Below are 13,452 nucleotides of genomic sequence, written 5' to 3'. Positions count from 1 at the left end.
CCTCTGCATGTTTGGGGGATCAGGTAGCCCCTGAGATGGTCTACCCAATGGTCCAATTGGATCATCCATCAGATCCGCCATCAGGCTACCAGTGGCTGCCCAAGCAGTCTAGATGAATAGTATCACAGGGTTTTGGCCAGGCTTGGGAGTTGGTTTCAGCCACATGCAGGGCTGGAAATGCATGAATAATAAGGGTTCAGGGCTGCAACCATCTAGGGTTTGGTCTCTGTAACCCTAGCTTGCACCCAGGGTTCCAAATCATAGATCAATAGGGCCATCTGGCAGTGCAGGTGGGCACACACAGATTTCGGCCATAGGAACAGCATAACTAAATGCTCAAATTACATAAAAATTCTAGATCTTCCATGCACAAGGTCTGCATGGCAGATCTTGACCAGTAATGGGCAAACCCTAGCTATTCTGGGCTGCCCAGGGAGCAAAAATGCAGTATACACAGAGAGGGAATGGAGACAGCAGGTATGAATGGGTGTTTTATACCTGAAATACCCTAAGAGAGGGCTCAGATGCAGCAGGGATGGGGGTGGCAGCACCTCCTTCTTCTTCCTTCTCCTTCTTCTTCTCCTTCTTCTCCCTTTTTCTCTCTTCTTTCCTCTCTTCTCTCCCACGGATTCTCCAACAGATAGAATAGCTCTAATGAGCTCTATCTCCCCCTATTTATAGACTAAGGGCAACTAAGGCCTGTTTGCCCATTAAGCCCTTTTTGTAAAAATCAGTTTTTAACCTGATTCTGAGCTCACTGGTGGGGTCCACAGTGAGCTGAGGTCATGAGGTGGTCCCTCAGACTCCCCTCTATCAGTGGAGGGTACCCATGTTCATATTGGGTGGTTCCCATAAATAAAATCCATTAAAATATTCAAAATCAGTCACTGGGCGATGTCTCTGGGCCTTGCTACATCGTCTAGTGTCATCGCCCAGAGAATTCCAGCAATTGAAACTCAAAGGGGCTTGCACAAGGGTTTCACCCTTGGTCAGGGTGTGGTCCCCACATGCCACCTAGGGACTTTTACATGATTTTTTAGAGGTGGGTCCCACCATTATAGGGAGGAGAGAGATCACCGGGGTTCAAGCCATACATCAGCGTGAGTGCGAGAGCAGTCCATCTTCTCACGCATAAAGGAGGATATGCAGGGTTTCTTCATTGATCCATGTCAGGTGATGCTCACGTGATCTTGGTTGCATGATTAGGGGTTCCTATCCTTGAACTAAAATTCTAGCCAGTCAGGAGCAGGGTTTGACAGACAAGCTTCAGTCTCAGGAACAAAATAGCATTAAAACTTCATTAAAAAGCTCAGATCCTCCATGATACCAGTTTGCATGTTGGATCTGAAGCAGTACATGGCAGCCCCCAGGTGTTATGGACTGTCCATGACCAAATATGCTTCAAAACACCAGAGATTCATGGAGAAGAATGATAACAGCAGCATAGCAGTAGGTGTGGGTATAGTTTTTATACCTGAATCAGGTAGGGTAGGCTGCTGGAACAGATGGGATGCAAGGGTGAGCTCTTTGCCTTCTCCTTCCTTTCTTCTTCCTCTCCTTCTCTTTTTCTCTCTTTTCTCTCTTCTTTCTCTCCTACGGTTTCAACAGTGTTTGGAACCTCTAAAATGAGGCTTGGGTCCCCTATTTATAGACCAGTCCCTACTGAAGCCTGTTTAGCTGCCTAGGTCCCTTTTGGAAATGCATTTTTAACTGAATTTTCAGTCATTCTGGGCCCTCAGGTGGGGTCCATAGGGATCCAAGGGTATGAGGTGGTCCCCTAGACTCCCTTCTACCTATGGAGGGTGTCCATATCCAGTATGGGTGGTCCCCACACATCTATTGATTAAAATAATGCATTTTCCCATTCTGGGAGATGTCTCTGGGCGATGTGTGCATCGCCCAAAGAATACAACAAAGCTATTTCACCTTGGGCTTGCACAGGGGTTTAACCCAAGGTTGGGGCCTTGTACCTATACCTTACCCTGGCCCTTTTGCATAAATTTTTAGGTGTGGGACCCACATTCATGGAGAAGAGAGAGAGTACCTAGAGTCCAAGTTGTACATTATGTTGTGGGCAGTGCAACTGCAAGGATCAGCAATCTATCTTCTGATAGGTATGTAGGAGGACATCTTCGGGGGTTCTCCATTAAATTCAATCATTGGAGTGATACTCCACAGTGTGCTTAGATGCCATGTCAGGGGTTCCTATCCTTCAATCAAAATTTTCAGCCACTCATGGGCAGGTTTGACAAGTTTCCCCACATTTAGAGAAAACGTGGACGAGGAAGAAAGATAGAGATTGAGTTGGATTGAAAATTAAATAAAGAAATAGAGAAGAAAGAGGATTTGAGTTTAAAGCAAATAAATAAATAAAGAGGGAATGGAAGATAAAAAGGGAAAATCGTGGGTAGAAAATTGGATAAAGAAGAGAGAAAGAAGTTAGAGTTTTAAAAGGAGAATTTGAGTGGAATTAGGAAAGAGGGGGGAGAGATATAAATCATGAAAATGGGAGAGAGAGACTAGAATCGTGAAAGAGGAAGAGAAAGAGATCGTGGGGAAAAAAAAAAGGAAGAGAGAAAGAAAGAAGAGAAGAAAAAAAAAGGAGGGAGGTCTTCCATCATTAGCACCTTCAAGTGTTTTTTTAGAATTTGATTTTCTGGAAGTCGGTGAGTTAATATCTATACTTTGAGCTTATTTAATGTTAAAAATATCCTCCTCTCTTGATTTTAAAATTCTGATTTTACAAGAATGTGTTCAACAACTTTATTGGAGAAAACTATGTTAAAAAATCCATTGATTTATGAGCATAATAGCATGAGATATAGTGAGAAGGATGTTATGATGGTATTCTTCATGATTATAGAAGCATGACAATCCTTTGCATGCTTATGGATGTATAGATATTTTTTTTTATTTGAATTGTGATTGAGAAGATGAGCCTGTAGTACGGTACAGGGCAAACTTCTTGTCCTCACCTTTGGTAAGTGAGCACCGCTTGTAGTACAGTGCAAGCCAAGTGTTTATGGTTATATTAATGTGCATGTTCATGATTAAAATTGATATCGTGGTTATGCTCTTGGCCAGGTGTAAGCATGGTGTTGGTACTTAATTATGTATATGCGATGTTGTTATTTTTTTGAAATTTGCTGTAGGGATGAGTAACCCTAATTTTACGTATATATTTTTCAACTCTGTTATGGTGCATGTTTTTTTTAGATGTTCGTATGAGGATTAGATGTTATCTTGCTAAGTTTCTTCCCGAAGCTTACCCCAATTATGTTTTAGATGGAGAGACCGTAGATATTGATCAGACCTATGTGAAGAATCATGAGGATGAAGCTTATGTTTGTGAAGGAGACATCATTAGAATCTTGAAGTTGATTTAAATTCTGTTTCAGACTTGAATTTTTTTGGACATGTAACTATGATTAATTTGGGTTTTGAGACGATGCAATAGTCAGTCAAATTTTTAATACTATTAGAGACTTGAATTTTATTATATTGATTGAATGGATGTGATTAGAGACTTCTGCTGCAATTTATGTTTTGAGGTTACCAGAGGACTTATAAATTTGGTTCACATTTCGGTTCCTATTTCACTAAGACTTAGATCTTGTGGACCGTTATCGACCTAAACTCCTGGATGAATTTGAGGGTGTTACAGAGTGGTAGCAGAGCAAGCGTTTTAGTTTGAAATAAGAATTAGAAACGTAAACCCTAGACACTGATATTGAGCTTAGAAAAACCTAGAAACTTAAATTTGAAAATTACAAATTAGAAACTTTTTCTGTAGTGGGAAGAATAGTAGTCCGGTTTTGATTTTGATGGTTGACATACATTGGAGTTATATTTGGATTTACTAGGAGTAATTTAATATGTGTAGAGGATCTCCAAAATATTTCATTTGATTTGAGAATGATTGGGTTGGTCAAATAATTTCTGCAGTCCAAACTGTACAGTTGCTGTTAAAATCTAGAGAGTGAGAAAGAAAGGGTTCATAGAGACACTTAGAAGTTGAAATTGGAGGTGATTTTAGAATTGTAAAAATATTTAGAAGTATTATTAATCCCAGAAAAATTAGAGATATAATTGATTTTGAAAAACCTACTTTTTGACTATTTTAAAATTCTTGGACAGAATCTGCCTACAGTCAAAGCCTGATTTTGGAGAACATAGAAACCTAAGTTAGAAAAACCTTTTTAAAGTGATTTTTGGATATGTTTTAAAACTATAACTTAGGATTCATTTAAAATTAATTTCCTCATTAATGGATTCACAAAATATTTAATTTCTTAATTTCTATCATAAACGGTCAGAATTGCAGAAAACAGAATTTTTATGAGTTGCAATTTTGAGTATGAGTTGTTGATCTTTTGTACTTGGTCAAAACAGAACTTTGCCTCCATAAAGAACGAGACGGAGTGGCGGCAATGCACTACTAAATTCTGAAAATCATTCACCACTATCAATTGAGGATGAACTTTGATTTATGAAACCATATGAGAATTATTGGAGATGAGTTTTAGTGAACCTTGAACTTAGAAACTTGTGGCATAGGATTTTGAACATAAAGATATTACACATAGGTTTCAACTAAAACAATTAGGATGAAACTGTTTAATATTTTTTTATAAACTTGAGCTGTGGAGTGGGAGTGATATATTTTTTTTACTATTTGGATAGACGTTTGTGGCAGATACTGTATATATGTCTTTTCAAGTATAGATAGAAGGTAGAGATGTGCTTGGAGATTTGATTCTTTTAGAAATGATGAATTTTGATGTCATACTTGACTTGAGTTGATTATCCTCCTACTATGCTAGTGTTTATTATTTTGATGTGAAAATAATGATGTTTGGTACGGAGGACAAATTAAGCCTTAAATTTATGGGACCATCCAAGATTGAGGTACAACAATTTCAAGGACGAAATTTTTAAAGGAGGGGAGGATGTACTAACCTGAAATTTTTGGAAACCCAATTAATCGTACATGCAAAGATAAAAATGATTGAACTTATAATATGTGTTATGCAAAGAAAATTGGAGGAATCCTTCGATAACACTTCAATTCATAAGTATGAGATCCAAAAATCCTGATTGATTAGAATGTCACAAGTTTGGACTAGATTACAATGATGGGGATGAGTCACAGGGAAATAAGATCTAGTTCTAATGTAATTTTGAGAGTGGGAGTGAGGTAACAAGCAAGAAGACCCTGAGAGCGAATGGGAATCTCCCCCTTTCCCGCTCTAACACCTTCTATTTGTAGATTTTTCTACCCCTCCGGGTCGTCTTATGGATTTTACAAGAATACCCTTTTGAAATCTTGATTTCTAACCCTTGGACCCACGTGGGTCATGCTACATCGGGTCGATACCCTTCATAGGTCTTGGTCTCATATCCCTTGAATCAAGTGGGGCGGACCGCAATAGACCATCCTTCTTAGTCTGTTGGTCCATTATTCGCTTTTTTGGACCCTGCTGGCCATGAGTTCACATGGGATTGGTCAGTGTGAAATTGTTCATATCATTTGCCCCCCACTCCTTATGTTTCGGAGGACGAACTTAAGGAGTATTTGAATCTTCCTTTGGAATATATCTTTGAACGTCCATGATCGGGGATACGACTTTGATGATCGATGTTGTGTCCGTACTCGATTGTTTGTAGGGATAGGTTCTTTCCTTCAAGCATGTTCTGATTTTGTTCCTGTCTTTTGAGATCATGACAAGATCCCATGAATGTATCACTATCCTTCCGCCGCCGTTTGGTTATTTTATTTACTACCTTTAAAAAGTTCTTTTGGTTGCCTTTTCCATCCTCGGGATTTTCATCTTTCCTTGGAAAGTCTTTGGAAAAGTTTAAATTTGAACTCTTCTTCTCCAGGATAGTTGCTTATAATTTAAGCTTCCTTCCGGTTATTCGACATGCCTCTTCATCATTTTGTTTTCTCGATTTTTGTTATTAGATCCTTGTCATTCATTGGGACCCGTGAATCTGATCTGGGCCATTCATTTCTTTTGTGTTCCTGTATTTATACTCTATCTTTTTCATCTCATCACTATTCATCTATGTCTTCTGAAACTCTTATTACCTTTTCTCATTCTCCATACATTCAAGCTTTTGCCGCTCATCCACCGCTTCTCAAAGACTTTCTCTTTCACTCAGCATTATCTTCTTCCCCGACCTCTAGATTTATTCGAGTAAGTCTCTCTTTCTTCGCCTATGTCTGTTGATTTTTGTTTTCTTTGATTTCCTTTGAAGGAATGTCTACTTCTGGTAGTTCTTCACAATCTCAGACAGAGGATGGGTGTTTGACTTGTTCAGCAACATTCTGCTCACAGGAACGATTGGGGATGTGCTCGGAAGGGAGACCAGTAACTTGAGTCGGTGAATGGTCAGGCTGTTTGGTTAGAGGGATCACAAGGCCAGGAATACCCAGCTTCAAACTATGGCCTTGGAGTGGTGAAGGAGAGAACCACACTTGCGAAGGCTGGGACACCTGAACCTTTGTCCGATCATCCACAGTCTTGGAAGAATCGCCCCCAACCTTGGATTTTGAGGAGTTACCCTTCCTAGGATTGGTCTTCTGAACATCAGGCTGCTGGACATAGGGCCGCGAAATTAAGCAGGGGACAGGGATAAATTTCCCTTCCTTCATTAGGGCCTCCATCTTGTCTACTTCCATTAATTCGACATATGAATGAAGGGGAACTTGTTGTTTGATGGTATCTTTTGGTTATTGACCCCTTTTTTATGGCTTCCCTTCGTCCATTTATTTTTAGGAACAGCCTGACTTGATAGGGAAGGCGTCAAGTCTGAGCAGCAGAGAGCTTGAGCTTCAGAATCGCCTTGATGCATACGAGAAGGAGTACTCAGCTCTTTCAATAAGAGTTGTTGCCCCCCAGTTCCCATGGTGGAAGATAAAATTGGGCTTTGCTCCCAACAGCCCGTGGATCCCTCCAACCTTAGAAGCGGTCCCTCTGGTCGGCTCCCCCCAATTGCACCACGTCCTGCGGTCATGGAGCAATAGATATTAATTTGGTGATGGTGGCTTCACTATTATCTTGTATTTTCCAATGTACAGAATTTGCCTTTTATTGTAATGAAGAGCCTTCTTTATGGTACGGTTTTCATGCTCAGCCATTCGTGCCCCCTTGATCACTTGTTTTTCCCTTATACTCTTCATGTGTTTGGTGTTCCCTCAATAGTTGTTCCACATACTCGGGGGCCTCTTCCCTTACTGGCTGCTATGGTCTGGTTGAGCATGACCCTTGGTTTTTCCTCTCCTTAGTTAATTTTTCCAATCGACGGGTGCTTCGTTTCTAGCGTAGTTATTGGGATTCAGATTTTTGAAATGAATCGTCATCTTTTCCCAATCAATCTACCATCAATTATTGCCCTGCCAATAGTTGACAAGCGTGTGGTGCAGTTTGATTTACACAATCTTTTGGCAGTTTGACATTAACTCCATGAGCAATGGGATTCTACCACCTGTCTTCTCGCTGTTTCTTTTGATCTATCTTTTTGAGACTTCGTGCTTCGAGGATCTTAATGCTTAGGGAGCCCCTGCCTTTTGAACTCTAGCCACATTCTCCCCTATAAATAGCGCTCCCCTTCTTCTTCTACCTTCAATTTTCTTTGGCCTCATTAGTCATGGGTTTTCATGCTTCCTTCTTTTCCTGTGTTAGTCTTTTCTTTCTTCTTCTTCTTTGGCGTTATCTCTGTCATGGCCTCTATCTTGCCATCTTCTCGATAATCCCAGACGGTCGCATGTCTTCTTTGGGTTTTCCTCCTTCGGTCTTGTTTTTTAGTTGACAATGGGATTACAACCTTGTTTTTCAATTGACACATAGTGTCAAATATTTTTGTGGGCTGCACATCCCCAGTTTGCTCCACATGGTCTGGCTCTGATTCTACCTCCCTCATGTGAGAGTAAACCGATGGGGTACCATGAGGGGGTCACCCTCTTCTGTTCCGCATCCCCTCAAAATTCGAAGATGCTAGGGGCTTTGGAATGGTTCTCTGGTTAGGTAGCAACCCTGTCGCTAGTCCCGTTGCCTCTTCTTCTTCTACTTCAGGGTGGATGTGGACCTTTCGCCACACCCATTCCGCCTTCAGAGGAGTGAAAGGTCGCCGATGAGGGGGTTCGCAGTTGATGGATAACCCCCTCATGGTATAAGGGAACTGAAGGATGTTGCTGTTGGGATGATCCCCAACGCCTGTGTTGGGCCTAATCCATGCGACATCTCATCCGTGGATGCTCTCATGCAACACCTCTGGTTCCTGCATCCAACCGTCCCGCGGCCGCCAAGCATGGCCAATCCAGTTGCTACTCTTATATTATGCGGGATAAGCTGGGCTCTCTACTATTCCGCTTTCTTGAAGGTGGGGAGGTGGTAAGGTGTTCGAAGATTACTCGATGGCTTTGCATTGCTGCCTAAGGAATGATTATCCTTCTATAATCCATCTTTGTATTGTAAAGACTGTATCTGTTTCTGCAGAACGCTTCACATGTACTTTATTTCCTTGTTGCAAAATATGATCATAAATAAAATTTGCCTTCATATTCAATCCTATGTTTTTCTTCTTTCTGGACGATTCCATCGCAATAAATTGACTAAATTTCACTGTCTAGGCGCGCCGAGCATCGGTCCTACTTGCAACGATCATTCTCCTTGCTATTGGATTTCATAAGACCGACATGGGTCAACCTCTTTGAGGAAATAAATAGTTATCATTAACTTTGTTGCTCAGATCTCCTTTTTCTGATAGTACCATTGAGTAAACTACTAGATTTGAGACAATAATTTCCCAAAGTTTAGTGCTCAGCAGTTTCACTCCACATTACCCCTAACAGGATCTTGCATATGAACTCAATTCCTTTATGTAATATGATCTGACGGTCTCCACCTTTCATTCAGATTTTTGATAAGCTGGGATTGGAGAAACACCCCTATGGACAGACGATCATGAATCCTTCATTGGGGAAATGCCTCTATGGTCAAACGATCATGGATCCTTTGATGGGGGAAAAGCCCCTACAATCTGATGATCATTGATCTTTGATAGGGAAGGGAAACGCCCCTATGATCGTATGGCCATAAATCTTCGTTGGAGAAACGCCCGTAGGGTCAAAAGATTATGAACCCTTCGTTGGGGAAGAGCCCCTATGATCTGACGATCATGGATCCTTGTTGGGGAAACTCCCCTATGATCGTATGACCATAAATCTTCATTGGGGAAACACCCCTGGGATCAAACGATCATGGACCCTTCATTGGGGAAGCGCCCCTACGATCTGACGATCATGGATCCTTGTTGGGGAAACGCCCCTATGATCATATGACCATAAATCTTCATTGGGGAAACACCCCTAGGGCCAGACGATCATGGATCCTTCATTGGGGAAGTGCCCCTATGATCTGACGAACATGGATCCTTGTTGGGGAAACACCCCTATGATCGTATGACCATAAATCTTCGCTGGGGAAACGCCCCAGGGATCAGACGATCATGGACCCTTCATTGGGGAAACGCCCCTATGATCTAACGATCATGGGTCCTTGTTAGGGAAACGCTACTATAATCGTATGACCATAAATCTTCATTGGGGAAAAGCCCTTAGGGTCAGACGATCATGGATCCTTCATTGGGGAAACACCCCTATGATCTGTCGATCATGGATCCTTGTTGGGGAAATGCCCCTATGATTGTATGACCAGAGATCTTCGTTGGGGAAATGCCCCTAGGGCTAGACGATCATGGATCCTTCATTGGGGAAGCACCTCTATGGTTAGACGATCATGGATCCTTTATTGGGGGAAACGTCCCTACGATCTGATGATCATGGATCTTTGATGGGGATACATCCCTATGATCGTATGGCCATAAATCTTCATTGGGGAAACGCCCCTACTGTCAGACGATCATTGACCCTTCATTGGGGAAGTGCCTCTGTGATCTGACGATCATGGATCCTTGTTGGGGAAATGCCCCTATGATCACATGACCATAAATCTCAGTTAGAGAAACACCCCTGGGATCAGATGATCATGGATCCTTCGTTGGGGAAGTGCCCTTGTGATCCGATCATGAATCCTTGTTGGGGAAACGCCCCTATGATCATATGACCAGAAATCTTCGTTGGGGAAATGCCCCTGGGATCAGATGACCATGGACCCTTCATTGGGAAGCGCCCCTATGATCTGACGATCATGGGTCCTTGTTGGGGAAACGCCCCTATGATTGTATGACCATAAATCTCCATTGGGGAAACGCCGCTAGGGCCAGACAATCATGGATCCTTCGTTGGGAAAACCCCCCTATTATCAGTCGATCATAGATCCTTGTTGGGGAAACACCCCTAAGATCGTATGACCATAGATCTTCATTAGGGAAACGCCCCTAGGGCCAGACGATCATGGATCCTTCATTGGGGAAGCGCCCCTATGATCTGACGATGATGGATCCTTGTTGGGGAAATGCCCCTATGATCGTATGGTAATAAATCTTCGTTGGGGAAACGTCCCTAGGGCCAGACGATCATGGATCTTTCGTTGGGGAAGCGCCCCTATGATCTGACGATCATGGATCCTTGATAGGGAAACGTTCCTATGATCGTATGACCATAAATCTTCATTGGGGAAGGATTCCACAGGCTCCTAAACGCAGGTAGTGCTCTGTACTCATTGGCTTTGTGTCTGGGATGGAATCGAAGATAGAAAATTCTCAGTAAAGCTGATTTTCATTGATAAAATTCTCCTTTTTAGGGCACCAACCCATTATTGGGGGTGATATTCGTCCTATGTTCAAATTTCCTGTCCATCTCAAACACCCTGTAACTGTTCATGTAAACGTGTTCTCATCCGCTTCCTGGAAGCTGATCATCTTCCCCTTCGATTCTCGACATAATTTGGCTTTGATTTGCGCTACCTTGCTGGGATCACCTTTGTACCTTTCTATCCTGACCAATTTTTCAATGGGTTCTGGCCCTTCTTTGTCGGATTTTTCCCGAGCATCTCCTGAAGTGACATTGAATGTCTGCGGGGCCTTTCCCTTTGCCCTCAAATACATTTCGTAACATTTTCAGGATGTTTTCTAGTTTCCCCTGCACTCTCCAACACTAGTCTCTGTAGGGAATTTCATCATGAGGTGTGGGGTGGAAACTTTGGCCTATAATGCGTTCATACCTGTCTACTGAGTATTCCATTATACGTCGAGTTCAATTTTACCACTAAAAAGTTCATCATCACTGTGGATAGCTGGGGTTTCGTTCCGACAGTTACTAGGAGTTCCACAGATCCTTCGACTTGCACTGGTGTTCCATTCAATCCGTACATGGGAGAGTCCATCCTCCTAAGCATCTCGAGTGTCAACTGCATTTTTAGGAAGGCATCATAGTATAAGATTTTCACAGAACTCCCATTATCCACCAGTATACAAGCCACCGAACAGTTCGCGATGATCATTTTCACCACCAGGGCATCATCGTATGGGGACTAAACACCAATCAAATCTTCATCTGACAAGCTAATCTGATGCTCGACTTTTCTCTTCTTGCTCGCAATCTTTGTTAGGCCGACCATTCGTGCGTGATTCTTTCTTAAATTCAAGGGCACTCCACCTATTCCCGGTCCTCCAAAGATTATTGATATCTCCCTGATTGGTTGGTTCTCAGGATGCCGTGTCCACACATTCGGATTTCCATCTCTACGAGTTATTTCTCCTTTCTCTTCTCCTCTTTGTTCTTGGATCTCTTATTTGTTGTTATCTTCTCTCTGTCTCTTTACAAATTTGCTCAGTCTACCTCTTTGAATCAAAATCTCTATTTTGTCCTTCAACTGCTTGCATTCCTCGGTATCGTGTCCGTGGTCTTGATGGAACTGGCAGTACTTGTTCTTATTTCGATCACTAGCAGGTTTGACCATCTTCATGGGCCATCGTAAGGTCAGCCTATCTTTGATTTCATTCAGGATGTGTGCTCGTCTATGAGTGAGGGGCGTGTAAGATGAGTAAGGTTTTGCATCGCTTCTCGGCACCCATATGCGTTCCTCTCTCTTCCTCTTTCTTAAGGTCTGCTCTCTGTTCTCCACCATTCTGTTTCTGCTACTCGATTGTTCCTTTCTACCTAAATCTTTCTTCTTGATTTCTGATTCCTCTTGCTATTCTGCAGTGAGAACCTCTACCAGATTTATATGCTTCTTGCATCGAGAGTAGAGTTCGAACATATCGGTTGGTTCTTCCATGATCAGAGACTCCTTCAATTTCTGGTGTCTGATTCTGCTGCGAAGTGCTTTGAATTTCACGATGGGATCCAGATCTCGGACCTCCAGTGCCTCTTTATTGAATTTGGTGAGGAATTCTCTGATAGACTCTCCATGCTACTATCTAATAGCTAGTAAGTTTGCTGCAGTCTTCTTATGGATCCTACTACTCATGAAATTTGCCAGGAAAGCTCTTCCTAGATCTACAAAGCTGGTCAACGATCAGGGTTTAAGATGTGAAAACCATTGCCGTACTAAACCTTTCAGCGTTGACGGGAATGCTCTACATAGGATTGCGTCAGAAGCTCCCTGCAGGTACATTAGAGACTTGAAAGTTTCCAGGTGATCTTCTGGATCTATTGTTCCGTCATATTACTCAATTGGTGGCATCTTGAAACCTTTCGGCAATCGCTCCAATCTGATCTGATCAGTGAAAGCCAGAACTGTAGTGAATTGTACGTCTTGACTTGGTTTGGAGTTCTTCTTCAAAACCTCCTATATCTGTTCCTGCAGCTCAATTACTTTTTTGTTCAGAGCAGCTCAGTCATCTGCGACCCGAGCTTTTTGTTGTCTCCTTGTGTTTCCTTTACCAAGTCACGACCATAGTTGGCGTTACTGTGATTCTTGCTATGATCAGGAGATGAAGCTCGTCTGTGTTCCTAATTTTGCAGGGGATTCTTTGGGGGAATTCCTTGCAGCATGTTCCATTGTAGATCTATCATCTCCTCCATTTGATCTTTCCATCTCGTTTGCATTGAATCAAACTGCTGCACCCTAATGTATCGCGGTGGATCTCCGGTAGTTCTTTTTGGTGAATTTCCTTTCGCTGAATTATTTTCTTCCAAAATGATATCATCTTCTCGCTCTTCTTAGATTCTCCCGATTGGCAAATCTTGTGCATTTGTTATGTTTACCACGACATGATTCACCTTCGCTGCTTTTGATTGATTTCTCGTGTTAGGCATTATGGATCTTCGTGGATCTAGATCTCGTTCCCACAGACAGCGCCAAAAATGTTATGCAAAGAAAATTGCAGGAATCCTTCGATAACACTTCATTCATAAGTATGAGATCCAGAAATCCCAATTGATTAGAATTTCATAAGTTTGGACCAGATTACAACGATGGGGATGAGTAACGGGGAAATAAGATCTAGTTCTAATGTAATTTTGAGAGTGGGAGTGAGGGA

Source organism: Telopea speciosissima, chromosome 10 (assembly GCF_018873765.1).
Source record: "Telopea speciosissima isolate NSW1024214 ecotype Mountain lineage chromosome 10, Tspe_v1, whole genome shotgun sequence".
NCBI classification, from domain to species: domain Eukaryota; kingdom Viridiplantae; phylum Streptophyta; class Magnoliopsida; order Proteales; family Proteaceae; genus Telopea; species Telopea speciosissima.
This window is presented reverse-complemented; position numbering follows the sequence as displayed.